Here is an 18313-nt window from a genome sequence, read left to right on the forward strand (position 1 = left end):
TTTCCAATATCAAGTCATTCCTTACTGTACTGGATGTCTTTGCTTCTACTCCTCATCGATAGGTCTCTTTATATTCCTGATCAAATTCCAAAATCTCGGCTACAACAAGTCATTCCGCAGCGTAAGATTTTAAATCATCCAACCTCTTCTAATAGACTTGAGACTTATTGAGGTAGAAACCATAAAAAATGAAGAAGGGAAATTTAATCCCTGAAATATTGATTTGCACATTAATATCATATAGGCAGAGGGCAATTTGGCTTCATGGAAATGACACATTGTCGACCCTTGGTGAAGTCAGAGCCAATTTAACTGCTGAACATGTCTGAATCTCAAGAGTTATTAAGGGCTTCCCTTCTTGCCTTTATGACATTTCTTCAGCCTACCAATGCAATCTTAAATGTATTATCTTTAAGAAATAATTGTAAAACCTCAGGGGTTTTCCTTTTAATGGAAGGGAGTCTAAACCACATAAGATTCTGAAATGCAACATTAAACCCTTGCAATCAACAGAACCACCTCAATTCTCATCCATCCAGTAGAAGATCTAATATTGTTATTAGAGATAATCAAATTTGATTGTGTAAATTTAGGCTCATGGATTGCAGCAGTAAATTCTGCTATATTATCTTGATGTCACAAACACCCTTATGCTAAAGTTCCTTCTACAGTATCTGCATCTGCTACAAAGCAACCTAATTGTGAAAAATGTTCTCCAAGATGCAGAAATTATATTGAGCTCCCGATCAGCTGAGGCCTTCTCAATTTTGAGCAATGCCTAATTGATAGCTCCAATTTAAAGGCATAATTAACCAGGATGCTACATAAGGCAACAGCAGGTAGTATGTCTGCCCTACAGATGGTCCACCTGACCTCCTCTTTGTTTCTTGGACGCAGATTTCATCTTTCGCATTTTTGTGACTTTTGCCTGTTTACTTCTTGGAATATGTTCCTTGTAAACAAGACTATAGAATTTGAATATATGTAACATAGAAACAATGCAAAGCACCCAGCTTTCACTGGGCTCAAATATATTGCACTACAGGCCAATTTCCTCACCGATAGGGCTAGATGTAAAAATATGTAATGGGAGCCAACCGTAAAACAAATGATCATATTAGAGACCATCATGCTGAGTCTAAGTGCTCGATCAGTTGGCTACGAGTGAAACAATAAACATGTAAAAAAAATAAAAATATTAATATTTTTATATCAATGGATAGTTATGATTGTATTATTATAGCTATTGGTTTTGTTTAATATAGCTGTTGTCCAAGTATGAAAAATAAAATTAAAAATGAAGGGTAAATTTTACATATTTCCACTTGTAAAGCTTTCCAAGTAACAGTTCTTCCTATACTCTACAAAAAAAGAACTCCTACAATGGGAAAAAGCTGACCCAAAGCCCAATAGGTTCCTGTCAGAATCATCTGTAAACAGAAAGTAGAACAAGTGCTGATGGCATTGAGAGTGTTACATACCCAGGCTGTGTTTTTGCATTGCTCTCAATGGAAGCGATCGATGCCCATGTCACTGTCGTGTCCCAATCGCAGCCAAGTCTCTACCTCAATCTAAGCAGCAGCCCCACAGGCTGGTCTGCATATTTCACTGCCTCTGTTTCCACAATACCACAAATATTACATTTTCTGGGCTTTCAAGCAGCGATTGCTCACAAGGACCAAGCCAGTGAAAATCCACGAGAAGAGGAAAAAAATGCATAACCTTCATTGCCTTCCATCTACATGAGCCTTCGTTAAGCAGGGAAAATGGTTAATAGGAAAAAAAAAAAAAAAGGAAAATGGAATGGAGCAAAGGAAATGCAACTGTCAGACAACGGGATGACCAGACTTCCGTCACAGCAGCCTGTTTGGATAAATATTAGCCACCATCTTCAACGTGAAGTTGGCTTTGTTTTACTCTCATCAAGCCCCCCCTCCCTTTTGTTACTGTATTTTTTAATTTTTTTTTTTTCCTTCGGTGAGCCTGATCATTTATGCTCAAAGAAATCTGGAAGAAAACTCTGAAAGAGCCACAAGGGTTAAAAGGAATGAAGGAGACTGCTCCTGCCTGCCCTAAACCTCCAGCACAACTCGCAGGTAACACAATAAGCTTCTCTGCTACACTACCAACTTCCATCTGACTGCAAGCCTGGCTTCACAATCACATTAAGGTAGACTGAAATTCGAGAAAGAATACAGAGCTGGGAAAAAAAAAAGAAAGACAGGAGTAGATAATGGAAATATGGTTACGTTACTAAGATATACGGAAGTCTTAATGTGGATCGCTGCATATTTTAGTGTGGGTTGTTGTGTGTAACATGTCATAGAGAGAAAGGATGCTTCGGTTAAGGGAACTTGAGGGATATTTTTATTTTCATCTGCTATTGTGAGAAGGCTGGGACTTGTATGTCAGCTTCATTGTGTGCACAGAGTCAGTGTGGCTGAGAGCTGGGAGTGGAGGGATGAGTTATGTTTGCCCCTGAAGCACACAGCCAGAGCAGGACAAGGAAGCTGTAGGAGACAGTCTAAAAACCATCCCCCACGGCCATTCTCTGCCGGCCACCCCCAGCAAGGTCATCCAAACCTAGCAGACCGTACCAGTAACATAAAGAAGAAAGCAGATCGCAAGATTCTATTGTAAAAATAAAATAAACAAAAAAAGATTTCAAGCATAGTATATAAACGACGACAAAGGGGACGGTAAGGGAAGTGGGCTTTTTGTCAGTAACTTTTCTATGGCCATCCATGTAGCAGCACCTCTTACGAGCAAAATATAATAATAATGATAAATCTTTAGTTCTATAGCACCAACATATTCCGCAGCGCTTTACAATTCAGGAGGTTCATATACAAACAAGTAACAGTTATAGAAAATACAATAATTGGAGTATGGAAAAAAAATATGGTCTTGCAGCCTTAAAATGCCGAAAATAAGTGCAGATCATTGCTCAAAGGTAGAGAGGAAAATCAGGCTGGAGAATTTTTATTTATCTTTACAGGGGGAAGAGAGCTTCTAGACATCCCTGGCTGAGAGATGTGGGGCACTTTCTTTTTTTTTTTTTTTTGACAGCCAAGCTTCTTGCTGTCTGACAGATTTTTTTTTTTCTTCCTTCCCTGCGTTGAGATGTCTAATCCAAGTTGCAATGGAGTAAAACTGGAGGGGGGAATAAGGGAAAATAAAAAGAGAAAGGGAACGGACACCCAGCAGCAATCAGTGCGGACTGCTCCCTGGTATGTCAGTTCGGAGGAAAGAAAAGGAAGGAAGGGGGGAGTTAGCCGGGGATCTGTGCAGATGGGGAATGTGTGTGTATGTGTGTGTGTATGTGAGAGAAACAAAGTGAGCCTCAGAGCGAGAGAGCGAGCAGGGAGAGAGCGAGAGTGGGAGAGAGAGAGAGTGGGAGACAGCGAAATATCAAAGATTGGGCAAGATCAGCCTGGAAAGATAATCAATACCCGACCTAAATTTAACACAAACTGCTCAATAAAAGTTAAAGAAAAAAAAAAAAAAAAACTTACTTTCCATTTCCCCCTTGCAGTTTTCACTCGTCCTTCTTATATAGACTGTGTGTGTGTCTCTCTTCAGCTTATTCACCACAGCTGATCCCATCCAATAAAAGGATAATGTTCATCAAGAAAAAAAAAAAAAAAAAAAAATCAGAATAAAAAAAGAATCATACAAAAAAGGATTAATCCTGGAACTTTTTGCAGGAGTGCAGATGCGAGGAACAGAGCGGAGAGGGGGCTCTGCTTGTTGTGCTGGGTCCGCTGGGTGTGAAAGCATGTGCCATCCGCTGCCTCGCTGTTTGCTTGTGAAGGGCTTGGGAAAAGGAGGAAAGGAAATGAATGTCTTTATTCTGCTAATTATTATCGTTTTAGCCCTGTTTAAAAAAATGGCTGATTAAGTTGAGTGCGCATGTCTTTGTGTGTCTGTTCCTGATATGCACTCTGGGAATGAGAGAGAGCGAGCGAGAAAGAGAGAGAGAGGAGAGGAGAGAGAGGGGGAGGTGTAATTAGTGAGGTGATCAACAGTCTCCAGATTGCAAATGACGTGCAGCCCGGACTTAGAGCCGCTCGCTGGGGCTGCAGAAACCACAACAATAATCAGAAGCAGGATCACAGAGCAGACCATCCACTCCTGGCTGAAGACTTAATTACTAACACACATGTATACAAATTATACAGCTTGGGAGTATGAACAGAATCACAACGATAATCACATACCAGAATAATAATAAAAAAAGTCCTTCGCTTATATTTACCTCGAAAGGCATTATAAAAGGTAGGAGCATCTCTACGCCACTTATTTTATAGGTGTCCTAGAGTCAAAATTCCTCCCAAAAGAAATCAAAAAAGACAATTCGAAAAAAATATCTAATACGTCTACTAATTTTTGGACAGTTTTCTCATTTTGGAAAAAAAATTCTGAATTTTGAAAAATGCTAAATATTATTTGATCAGAAATATTCTACATTATAAGACATCTGATATGGAATGCCGTAGAATTCCACTGCAGTTCCGTACGTCTTTTGTATCGGACGATCCCCGGAGCATTATTTTGCGCTCAAGGAGAAATTTGACATGAAGGAAATATCATTTTCATCAAATTTTCTATAAATTTTAAATAATTTGACTTTTTAATACACAGTCGGATCAATAGAATAAAATGTACATTACCATAGGTATCTAGATGCATTCAGATTGATCAAAGTTGAAAAACGTACACTACCCCTTGGTGTCAATTACACATACAGAGATATTTTACTTAATCACACTCTTTCGGGAACAGGAGTCCCGCAAAGCAAAAGTAAATACAAGTTGAGAGCAAAGGATGTTTACAATGTCAAAAGCCTAAGCAGGTGAACCATAACCTCATGCTGGAACTGATGTGCCTTTTAAGTCCAGGATTCCTGGGCTACACGTCAAAAACTTGTCTTAGGCCTTAAGTACCAAGTCTGCCAAATGCCAACGGAAAGGGTTAGCACCATTGAAGCTCCTGGGCTATTTCAGAGGAATAAAAAAAAAATAAATAGCAAAAAAAAAAAAATCATGCAAGGCACAGACGAGAATTATGGCGAACTACGGGTCAGCAACATAAACGCTTTACTAGAAGACGGTTTTGGCAAGTCCTTTAAGTGATAACATTTGAAAGAGTCTAAGTTTGCAAATTAAAAACACTTGCCGTGCTATACGGGCGCAGAAGACTATTTGGTAAGAGCAAAAAAAAAAAAGTGAATATGGTAAGATTTTTAAGAAAATTCTAGAAGCATAAGAAAAAGCAGAACCCGCGTAATGGTTCTAGTAGCCCAAATATGTACCTTATTAGCCCAGAAGACAAGAGACGAAACTGCACTGCATAGCTGTAAAATCGCTCCTAATCTTCCCAAGTATATTTCTGTGAAAATCTCAAGTGGACTCTAGATTTCTCTTTATTATCTTTACACACACCTACACGCAACAATTACACAGCAATACAAGATGGGTGTGCATATATAATGCAGGCACCAAATAGGTGTGCGAGCATGTGGAAGTGGATATATACTGCATTATAATTCTCCAAGTGAATATATATAGCTATACGTATATATGTGTACGTATATAGAAAAGAAAAAATATATACATATATATGAACATATTGTATAGATATGTTTATATATATACACATATGTTTATACACATTCATATATGTGTTTATAGGTATATACGCATATTTTAAAATAAACATAAAATCACTATATCACCACTGAGTGTAATCGACAAAGTGTATACATACAATTATTTTTTTCATATTTTAATATTTTTTTTTTAGAATTTGTATAACTTTTATATATACGTCCATGACACCCCCCTCATAAAAAAGCACCATGGATATACAAAGGATATATGAGCCCTGTCCTCCTTACTGTTGTGGATTTCTTTCTATCTTTGTAAGTATGGTTTGAGTGTTACTGAATTACAGCTAAATGGACAAAAGAGAAGGCAGGGAATGTGAAGAGGTGAGTTCCCATTTTCATTCTTTCCCCTGTGAATGTTTACTGCCCCTCCTAACCCTTTTATTCTCTGCCCTCTCCCTCTCTCTCTCACTCTCTCTTCCTAAAAATAGTTGCTCTGGGGAAAAAAAAAAAAAAAAAAAAAAAGATACTGCGGGAAGTTCAGTTAGAAGAAAATCAGGGATGGCCAGGGATCTAGGAAAAATCGAAGAAGGTTAAAGCGGAGAGAGAGAGCCAGGTTGGCAGATGTGAAGGGGACGATACGAAGAGTGCAAGAGAAAGGACAGAGAGGAGGCAGCAGCAGCCCGGGAGAGGAGAAAGGAGGGGAGGGAAGGATGGATGAAAGCGAGCAAGGGACGAAGCAAGGAGGCAGGCAGCGTTAGGCAGATCCATTCAGGTTTGTTTTATTAACCTCTGTCATGGTTATTATTTATATCTTCTTTTACTTTGATTTCTCACTATTTTCCTTTTTATTTCTTTTCATTATTTCTATTTTTATGACTCTGCACTCCACAAATTGCTGAGGATCCATGATTCTGCATGTCCCTTCTGTCGTAGCCCCACTACTCCCCAGCTTCTTCCTTCCTCAATTTCCTAAGTTCATCAAGTTCATTCATTATTCCGCGAGCATTATTGTCTCTGGCGCTGTTCTAGCTGCAGTATGAGTTAATAGCTGCTTCTTAGTATATGTAACACCTCTTTCTTATTCTTACTGTTTCTTCCTTCATGTCTGCAAATAATCCCAAGTATGCAACCTCTTTGTAGCATGTGGTCATATGAGAATACTCTTCAGTTGCTAAGGTTCTCTCCTATTCTTGAATTTACATTTATTTACCCCCCTAAAAAAAGTCATTTATTTCGCTAATCGCCTGTATGTTTTCACTCCCCTTTTCCTATGCTGCTCTTGCTGTCATTCCCACCCTCTGTCTTATGATCTCGCACACAACCTCTGATCTCTCCTCTTATCGATATCCCATTCTAACAGTTAACATTTACATCAGTTTGAGGCGAAACTGTGCTACAAGGGCTATTTGATCAGCAGAAAGCAAACACATAGGGCTACTGTATCTCTAAAAATCTTTTAGTGCTTTTTTTTCTTTTTTTGGGCTGCTTCCGGCACCTGAGGGGTTAAACCATCAACATTCCTCGTATAACTAGCAAACTACTGCTCTTTTTATGGGATGTGTGGTCACTTTGAGATGAAATATAAATAATAAAAAAAAACATTTATTTGTTTAGTAAATTGATCTTCGCAAACAAGTAAAAGAAGAAATAAAAAATCCATAGCAAGGACATGCTCAAACCTGTAATTACATAGCATCTCCCTTTTAATAGACGTCCCATCACTAATAACTGTCCCAATTCCCTCCCACCCCCCCACCACCCCAGCCCAAGGGAAAGCGAATCCATGTCTTTTGACGATGTTCACTAAGTCTATAGACCAGCTCAGTTTGAAACGAGGTATTACAAGATTTCAGTGTTAGAGACCCTTTGTCTGAGCTGGAGACACTTTCAGATCCCCAGCCCCCAATTCTATGGCTTTTCTTGTTGCCTCTCTTCCTCCCGGGGGCTATTTGACAGTGCAGCATGTTAACTAACCTTTCCCAAATAAATAAATAATATCAAAATGTAAAAAATAACTAAAAACCACAAACAAATCAGCCTTCCCAAGCCAAGAACTTTTTTCTTTTTCCCATATCAGACATCAATCCCAATGCAATTTGTCTCCCATTTGTTGAGATAATGTTGATATTTTTGGCAAGGCACGTAATTAATTCTAATTGCCTGCAACATACGCACATCATTAGCACCCACTGACATGTACATATGTAAATGTGTTGTAAATACAGTCGCCCCCACTGTCAATTACCTCTCCCTTTTAAAGTCACAGCTGATCCAAACAAAACAAACAATTAAAACAAACTTATGGCCGGTGACAACCACTCACTTGGGTTCTTTATTCTGACTTCTGATTGGAAACAGAATAGTCTCGAGAGAATGGAAACACTTGGCTAGCAAGATTTGGAGAAGTGAGAACAGGTCCCCGAAAGCATTTAATTTTAATTTTATTCTAAAAAGTGCCAAAAGAAAGCTTGTTCATGGGAGTAGGATGCTGGTAACATGGAACTTTCATGCTACTTTTATCACCCACTGGAGCCTAGGGCAACATTCAGGGTGCGGAGGACTAGGCAAAATAGAAAGAGGTTAAAGGAAAAGGAGACAGCATTTCCTAATCAAATAAGTGTAAAAAAAATCTGAATGCCTGTAAAAGATGTGATAGTAGGGAAACATTGAAATAGGGGCACGAAAAGAGCAAAGGTCGGCCGAAAGGAAGCAAGGAAAGCAGAATTATGAACAAAGGCAGAGAGCACTAGACTAAAAAGGAAAGAAAAAAAAAGATGACACGGAAAGGGAGAAGGGAAGGTGGAGAGAGCCAGGGCGCAGACAGGGTTATGGGTTCAGGAGCCCTCTGGGCTTTAAGAGGTCAAAGCTCTCTGACAGCGACCCCCCCATTCTAGGCAACCATCCAGTGTTTATAAACAAATCACATCACTGAAGTCCTAGAAGAAAAGCATCCTACTATCTCCAAAGCTCTCGTATGACCCTGACACCAAACCAGAAAAAAAGAAATCATTGACCTCACTCCAAAAATGACACACTTCTCAAGTCCTCCAAAAGCAAACTCACAAGAAAAATCACATATAAATATTTTGGAATACAGAGCATATGTAATTACCATGATGATATGAAATAGGTTATATGTATAAAAAAAAAATAAGAGAACAATTCAAAGATCTAATAATACACCATTCCTTATGAAATCACTCCAAAGAAAGCACTATAAATAAAATATATTAACCTGGGCAATTGAAAGCATGCAGATGTATAAATATGCATATAAAAACAATGCATCATTAAACCCTAAGATTTTTTTTTTCCAATGTAACAAGCCTTGATATAAAAATTTAACACTAAAATATTACTAAAATAATAAAAAACACAGGCATAATTGCAGGAAAAATAGCACAAACTAAACAGATCAATAGGTTCTGATCCCTACAACACACATCATGAGTCTTCAAATATCCAAAAATTTGCTTAAAATATGAAAACATTGTAATTGTATTAAAATGTTCTTTCAAATTTCATGTAATTTTTTTTTTCCCAAGAAAAACTAAAGATGAAAGGCAACTATACCTCAGGAGAAAAAAGCTCATCTTCTGTCCTTTGTCTATCAGCCTCCAGTTAAAGCATATGGAAAATGTTTTCAAAATGCCGAGATTTGGCACATTGTCATTGCAAAGAGAGGAGCGCAGTGATGCTGTTATAGAAAATGGGAAATAAATTCAGGATTGGGTGCTGCCTCCTTCAATGCGGATTTATCTAAGTTTAATTTAATATTCTGCAATCACTGTATGATCACATATAATTCACCTGGATTTTTAAGGGCTCCTCTTAGACACGTTGACCAAGACAGCACAGCCCTTCGATAAATCAATATGTTACTTTATTTGCATTACTTTTTGTCCATTTTATACCTTTATTAGCATTTTAAAAACTTGCAAAAAAAACAGGTCAGCATGCAAAAGACATACCATCTTCAAAATCTGACAAATTACCCTAAAAATTCCCAAACACAACACCTTGCTGTGACACCTAAACACCATAAAACGGTCGGTTGTTAAACCCTAAATCTTTAATCAAATTATTGGCATTTCAATTGATTAGATAAACTAAAATCTATACCAGACTACGAGCCCTTTCAAATATTTATCTACCTCGTTTTTTAAACAAACCACCCCAACCCCCAAAAATGATTATCAGAAGGCAAATGAGGCATTCTTAAGATATTGAATTACGATAATAAAATTATTTCCACCTGGAAAGGTCTAATAATATAATAACGACAATGATGATAGCAATTATAATAATGAATAATTCAACAACCCTTTGACACACATAAGAGAACATAGTTCAAAAGACAGCATTTTCAGGACATTTCAATACCTTTCTTTTTTTCTGGACTTGGAAATCATAATTTTAATAAAGATCATTTTAGAGTAATTGAAAGGAATAGCTGTGACCTGCATCAGGGAAAAAAAATAGTATACTAACTAGATTAAGATGGAACACATGTTGGAAATTAACTATTGATAAAAAAAAACCCCATTATAATATCTTTAGACAAAGGTTTATAATTTTTGCATGCTCTTTATATCATTTTAAATGTTTTTTTATGGATTTGCCGCTTTGAAGATTGTAACGAAATCTTCGTCGCGATTGTGAATTTTTGGTCATTTTTTGCTAACTGCTACAATTTGTTTAGAGGGAAGGAATCTGCAAAGTGGTGAAATGCAGACTGCATGCTTGTGGCATTTTGACTGCGAGAAGAGGAAGTGTTGCTGTAACGGGTATTATGTTTATTTGATAAAGAAAATCAATGGAAGTGGCTGTAAAGTAGTTAGTGAGGCGTGTGTTTGGGACTTGGGTTGAATAGTGACTCCGACGGGCTGGTCGATCAGCTATAAGAGCTTTGGAAATCTAACCTAACCCTCAGACCATGCTACTTCTTACTCACTGCAACACATGCTCCAATCTGTCTCTTCCCCTCCTGCTTCCTCCGTTAACCCTTTCTCCCTGTGACTTGTCACTCATTATTCCCTTGCTTCTTTTCAGTAGCCAGTTTCTCATTCCACATTTATATATAGTTATTTTATGTAGAATACCATCAGCTTACATGACCTTAAATCATTTTTTTTGCAAAATTATTTAATTTTACGTTATTTGTAGAAGCATTTTAATTCTAAATTGGTATAGAATTATCATATTATTAATAATAATTATATTTAAATGACCAATTCACCCTCTCAGCTATGTTTAACATGCATTTTTACTGTTTCTTCTGTATTGTTTTTGCAATCTAGAATGCCCTTGTGCCTAGGTTGTGTCTATCCATAAGGCTTACCTGCTTTTCTGTCCATTTTTTCTTGGCTTCCCTTGTTATTGTCTGAAGGGATACCTCAATGCACACATAGGATGAACAATACCTTGAGGATTGCTTACCTCTGCCTCAGACTCTCGGTGGCTTGTGCATGTGGTCAAAATTATAGCTTTTATTTTTTGCAGTGCAGATATTTTCATCTGTGAAAGGAAACCAACTACTCACGTTTTTACCTCCTTTTTTTTTTCCTACAACTAATGCATGTCCTTTGAAATATCTCTGTCATATTCATGATTTGTCACTATGCATTGTTTTCTTTCACTTGATGTCTTTAGCTGCAGAAATATCTCACCCTAATAAATTTGTAACAACAGAAGATTCCTATTCCGTATTGTTTTTTTCACCTTTAATTTTTTTTCGATATAAAAATACAAAAAAAAACCAAAACATGTTTACGGCATCATTTGATATTGAATTTTAACTTTAGCAGTGTCATTATTTCTATCTTGCCCTATTTTCCCTTCTTCATATTTTATCATTTTAAGAATTTGGTTATTTTTTTAAGTCTAATTATTTCATTAAAATACAAAGTTAATTCTATAATGGGACCCTACTTTGGAACATATCACTATGAGGTTTCCGAATTTTGCATTCTTCCCTTTATTTAGGTCTAATTATTATTTCATTAAAATACAAAAATAATACTATAAATTGACCCTAAATTGGAACATATCACTATGAGGTTTCTGAATGTTGCATGCTTCCTTTTATTTAGGTCTAATTATTTCATTAAAATACAAAAATAATACTATAAATTGACCCTAAATTGGAACATATCACTATGAGGTTTCTGAATGTTGCATGCTTCCTTTTATTTAGGTCTAATTATTTCATTAAAATACAAAAATAATACTATAAATTGACCCTAAATTGGAACATATCACTATGAGGTTTCTGAATTTTGCATGCTTCCTTTTATTTAGATCTAATTATTTCATTAAAATACAAAAACAACACTATAAATTGACCCTAAATTGAAACATATCACTATGCAGTTTCTGAATGTAGCATGCTTCCCCTTATTTCTACATTTTTGACCCCCAATTCCCAGTTTCCAAGATTTGATTTACATGGTCTTTTCATAAATCATCTTTTCATTCTGCAGCACAGGTTCAGAAAAAAAATATTCTTGTAGAAGCCACTGATATTGCTTTGTGTATGTGAGGAATAGAGGAATCAGGAATTAATGAATAGTATAGAAATCATTGTAAATTTCCACAGGCATGTAAAATAATTTTCTCTTTGATAATGTATTTGGCTTAACACGTGATTATTAATCTTCAAATTATAAAATTAATAATTAAAAATAATAATAAAAAAAACCCACAACTCTTGGTGTAGTTAATGGTGTCCACAACTCTTGGTGTAGTTAATGGTAATAATAAACCTGCAATATAATAATATCCAATGTAAAGCCAATATGATGTATCAGCTTTGTTAAGACATTAAAGTAGACTTATCTTTTTTTTTTTTTGTAAGATTTTGGGTTTGGGCCTAGTTTTGAGAAGTGTTTTGTAATTTTATCAGGTGTGTAAAGGGTAAAGGTTTCATAGCACTTGCTCAAATGTTCTCACATGCTATATAAAAACTCAATTTCCATTGCTTTTTTGGTCTAGGGGTCTAAAACACATTTGTTTTTTATTTCAATCCTTTATCATTGAAAACATGACGCATTTCACCTACAATAGAAGGAGTCATACAGCTATTTGATACGAGAAGGTTAGAATTACGACAGTCAAATTATACATAAGTAATAATGCTATTGTCTATCGTCCTCCTAGTTTTGGAAACCTTTCAGGACACATTGATGAATATTAGCCCCAAAAATATGCATGTAACCAGACAAAAATCTGAGAGAAAATATTAATATTGTAGCCAGACACTGTCAGGTTTAGAAGAATAGTAGTATACTGTACTCCAATGGTGTTAAGATACAACTCTCGGAAACAATAATCTTATTTTTTCAAATAAAATCATTTGAGCTATTGACGACTACTAAACCCATTACTTCTCCTCTATTTGGAATGTTGTTTATGTTGCCGATTCCTAACTTAAGCCCTAAGGCCAACTATTAGAATTATTTTCGAGATCTTTACTACAGTTGTAAGCGGTTGTGACATTTTTGTAACTTCTAACAAAACAAATTAAAATGGTTATGGTTGGTATAAAAAGAGCATGAAAAGTTTATTAGTAAAAGAAAAAGAAGTTCCAAAAGGACTTTAGAGCTGGTCCAACAACATAGTATTCAACGATTGACCAAATGTGCACCATGTTTAATGGTGTGTCTTATGTCAAGTAGTAGAAAAACCCTCTTTTATGGACATATCATACATCTTCTCTACCACCTTTTACCTGTGCAATCACTGCAAATCAAAATTAAACTAATCCCTGCCATGTCTTGACAACTTGTAAAGATGATCTTCTTGCTTCTCTTAAATCCTGGTAATAAGAAAATCCTCAGCAGTTATCTCTGGGAAAGTGTTTTAAAAAAAATGTTCCTTGAAGTCATTCTCTTAACCCTGTTTCTGCAAGATCCTCCTCACAGATGACTGGGTGTGTTCAGTCAGGTAGGACATGGGCTTGTCCAATTAAACCATTCAATTGTCTTTATCAGCTTGATACTTGAGAAAAAAGTCATCACATTCTGTTTGAGTGAGTTCAAAAACACTTCTAAGGCTTCGAGTAGCACTATGCTTTTAAAGTTACACATCTGTCCAACATCAGTGGTTAGAACTTTGCCTGATAATCCAGGCAAGGAACATTCATATTGCCGTCTTGTTCTTACCATTATGATGAAACTTCAAACTTACTGCCATGGGCCTGCAACCTCTAGTCATGATCAATACAGTGGAGAGATTGACTCGCCTAGCACATCAAAGTGGAGCTATTGTAGAGCCGCACCAAGACAGAAGGATGAAGTGTTGAGGATTATAGTGCATGAAATCATTTTCCTGCTGCAGCTACTACTACATTAAGTGGTGTATTCAACAAGCCCCGTAAAAGCAAATTGCATAGTGATCAGACCAAAATTCCACTGACTTTGTGTGTGATATAGGATGAATGGAACAATAAGACTCTTCCATTTCATGAGTAAGTGCAGCACTTGTGCCAGTGACATCTTATTGAAATGTAAATACTTTCTCTACATATTGCACAATTGGAGACCAAAATGGTACAATGGAAAAAGGAAGATACTTTATTGACAATACATTGCATTTTATTCTTCTTTATGTTATGAACACAAATATATTTTTGATTGTGTGTCATAGCAAGGTATCAACCCTCTGTATACGCAATTATTGAGAAATTATGTATTGCTAAGAACATATGGCTCATAAGCCAATGGGACCACCTTAATTTTTTAATATTCTTTCTATCTATCTATTCTCTGTCTATCACTAGTCACAAAACTGCTCGGAGACATATTCCATTTGATCTCCTACCCAATACACAATAATGTAACTTAATTGAGAGATATGTTTAAGTGCAATTATATCTGGAATTAAATCCCAGAAGGCTTTGTTCAGACAATTAAGCTTTTCCATAGGCTAGCATTACCTCATTTAAAGAAAAGTATACAGCCTCAGGTAACCTCTGAATACCAGCAATTATTACAAATCTGACCTTCCATATCAAAGTGTTGTAGGGTTTATACCATATAGAGACAAGGTTTGAGAAATCTCAACTACTATAAAGCACTGGGTAGCATCTTCTTTATCTCCGTAACACAGGCTTTGTATTTGGTGGAAATGTAATATTCTGATATTATGTTAATACCATTTATTATTACACAAAAAAATTGATTTAAAAATTCTAGCCTCAACAATGCAGAGAGCAAGTTGGCCATACATATAAGATCAAAGTCAGTCACATCTGATGATTTGGGTAGCATCTTCCAAAAATCCAATATATTATGCCTTTCTGACAGGTCCTCAATGGCAGATTTTGGGCAGATTTCAAGAAAAAAGGGATTCAGCTTCTTGGAGTTCAAGTTGACCTATATGTTGGTGCCATTACAAATGTTACTGGTAGAGATGAGCAATTCCGTCGAGGCTCGGTTCGCCGACAGCAAATAAGCCTAGCTTCACAGGCTCGAGCTTGACCCAAACCCTGGATCAAGTCATTGATTGGCAGTTTGAGTCTCCACCCACATACAGTCAGCCATAAGCAGATCCCTTCTTGGGGAGGGTGGGTGGTCTTCTAAAAACTTTTTCTTGGGGCACACTATATCAAATCACGCTGTTGTTACCCCCAGTGTGCGCCGTTCAAACACTGCAAGCGGCTTTGCTCGCGTGAGTTTTGTTCGCATGTAAAGCATCTGAACCCTAAACCCAAACCTTGATTTTTAAATTTGGTGTTCGGTTCAAAAACTGAACCTCAGATTCGCTCATCTCTAGGCACTGGCAAACATTTTAAGCAGATGGACAGTTTAAAGGTGGCCATACACATTAGACTAAGGTCAGCCTCTTTCGAAGACTTCAGTGGGAAAAACTGGGAAAAAACAATCTGGACGTTAATTTGTTTGGCCTATGTGGGGTGTAAGGATTGGACAAGTGAAAATTCAGCATGTCTGATCACTTGCTCTCATAAGAGATAGGTTGCTATAGAGTTTGATGTCACACTCAGAACACCTACATCCTGGGTGGAACTGTTCATGCATGTCAGTGGGGATTGTGGAATTAATAGCAGTTGCTGATTTCACATTCATCCAGCAGGTAATGTGACCTGTAAGTTTACCTAGTTCTACTGCAATAAGCAAAAAAACACTTCTTAATAATGCACATTGCCTTTAAAATTTTATGGGGGAAAAATGAGCATTATCTGTGCAAATCACTGACACAAGGTTACAAATAAATCTGTCAATTTCCAAGAGGCAAACTGGTCCCTACAATGGCTGAAGAGCGCAAGCGTTGTAGTTTGCATGCCACTCAATACCATTTTTTACAGCTAAAACAACAGTCAGACTTTTCAGTGACTATAATGCAAATGTTCCTGCTTTTTTTAATAAATGTATCTAAAATATGAAAGTTAATTTTATAAGACCAATGTGTTAACCTTAGAGTGCGTATGGTGGTATGCAAAAAAATGATTAGGAGAAACTACAAATTGAGTATTCGGTAATTTATATTCATTGTGCCCTTTTTGCACTGGAAAACAGTTGTCTCTCCACCGACTTTATGGTTAGTCAGGGATATTCTTGTAATTATACACAACAGCAAATCTGAGAAGACAGAGCTCCATGTAGCTTTAACCAATGATCAGACAGGAAACAGGCTGGAATCTAGCCCAGGCTCCCTGTAATTAATGCAGACAAGCTGCACTTGTAGATCACTGCTCCTCAAGAAGACTTTCTTCAACCATACAAATTTTCAGCAAATTTTTCATGCTTTGAAAAACGTAATAATATTTGTAATGACTAATAATGAGCAAGCACTACCATGCTCGGTAGACATAATGAGAAGTGAACACTACGATAGTCGAGTGCTCTTTACTTGAATCGAATAGGTCAGAAGCTTGGACGGGCTCAAATTGAGTAATGAGTATAACACAAGTCAATGACTGGGCAGTTTATCTCTCCACCCACATAAAGCCAGCAACAAACAGAACATTTCCAGGGGAAGGAAGATGGGTTTTTTTGACACGCTACATCTGAAAATTTTGTGTATACACCCCATTGAGAGCCATTCAGAGACTGCAATTGGCTCTCACTGGGGTGCCGGCTCCCATCATTCAGTGAAGCAAGCATGTGCTTTGTGTTCATTGTTTCACGAATGACATCTGAACACCCAAAATGCTTGGCCGAGCACCAAGCGTACCCGAGCATGTGCAATCGAGCATCGAGCAGTGGTGAGTATGTTTGCTCATCATTAGTAATGGCCTTTTTATCAAGTGTTTATTTTTTTGTAGCTTTTTTTGTATTAAATGTTTTAAAACATTTTTGTAAACCTATGGAGTAATCTAAGGAAAAAAATGCCCCCCAAAATAATTTTTATTTATATAGTGCTGTTTATTCCATAGCGCTTCACATACATCAGCAACACTGTCCCCATTGGGGCTCATAATCTAATGTCCCTATCTGTATGTCTTTGGAGTGTGGGAGGAAACTGGAGTACCCAGAGGAAACCCATGCAAACACGGGGAGAACATTCACACTCCTTGAAGATGTTGTCCTTGGTGGGATTTGAACCCAGGTCCCCAGTGCTGCAAGACTGTAATGCTAACCACTGAGCTACTGTACCCAGGACATTCTTTTTAAAAAAACAAAAAAAAACATTACTCCAAAAATGACACAAAATCGAAAATGCTTTGTACGTAGAGAAAGCATTAATATTTCACAACAGACTTCAAAGCATCACTTATAAGTAATGAGATGAAAAAAAAGACAGGAGTGTAAACAACAGAAAAAAAATAGAAAGATGTAAGTCATCCCTTTATGCTTTTCTAGCTTCACGATCTATTCCAAAAATGTTGGCAATTCTTTGACACAAAAATATGCTTCTATTTTAATAATTTAATGTGTAGAGCAGGGAAAATGTAGCTTATTTTATGTAAAAGTTTTTTTTAATAAAAGGCCAAGGAATACGACAAACCTAAAAGAAAAATTGTACACACAATTAATAAAGTATTCTGCTATTGCCTTTGCACAAAAAGTTATTGTTGACATATTCCACAAAATAAATGACAACTTTACGCACCTTGGCATAAGTTTAGCTCACAGAAGACGTGGTCTATTTTCTGTAGTCTTGAAGGACAGTCAAGACATTAATGTTTTAGTTGGTTTATGTGATAATTATGATCTAATCTTGTGATCTTTACTTGGTGTTCTTAAATTGTGCAAGAGAACCAGGCATAATATATTCCTAAATGTGATGTGCCACTGCTCCCTGCCATGAACCTCTTTGCCTGACAAATTACACTTTTATTTACTGGGAATATATCAACTTTTGGATGTAATCTAAAGGTCAATTTCCTTGTGAAAGCCAAGAAACTAAAATTATCATCTGTAATTTATTATTTTATCATTTAAAACTTTTTCCTTCGAATTGTATAATTACTTTTACACATAACTGTTGTGTAAAAAAAAAATTCTTGTATGTCTGATCACTTCTTTGCAATGATGATGACACTGATCACATAACACAATGATAACAGCTACTGTCTGTTGACTATTGAATGCAATCAAAAGTGTACATGTAAAAAACCTGAGTGGACAGCACCCCTTTACCAGCTAAACACCAGGTTATTTACCCCCATTACAGGCTATGCATATTTTCGTTTTTTTTTTTTTTCATACATGTGGTTTAAAGAGCTGTAAAACTTTTTTT

General features: G+C 36.6%; 1 protein-coding gene across 3 annotated transcripts in view; it reads right to left on the reverse strand.

Moving 5' to 3' along the window:
• ZFHX4 (zinc finger homeobox 4) overlaps positions 1-9263 on the reverse strand; it is a 228663-nt gene extending 219400 nt beyond the window's left edge. The window contains exon 1 of one of the 3 annotated variants that reach the window (XM_075353159.1): positions 9185-9263. The gene's annotated coding sequence lies outside the window, so the exon portion shown is untranslated. Of the gene's footprint in view, positions 1-1481; positions 1736-3515; positions 3961-9184 lie in introns of those variants that run through there. The other 2 variants (XM_075353157.1, XM_075353158.1) reach the window with 2 other exon arrangements.
• Between the last annotated feature and the right edge of the window lie 9050 nt (positions 9264-18313).

The sequence above is a fragment of the Anomaloglossus baeobatrachus genome, chromosome 6 (assembly GCF_048569485.1).
Source record: "Anomaloglossus baeobatrachus isolate aAnoBae1 chromosome 6, aAnoBae1.hap1, whole genome shotgun sequence".
In the NCBI taxonomy this organism is placed as follows: Eukaryota; Metazoa; Chordata; class Amphibia; order Anura; family Aromobatidae; genus Anomaloglossus; species Anomaloglossus baeobatrachus.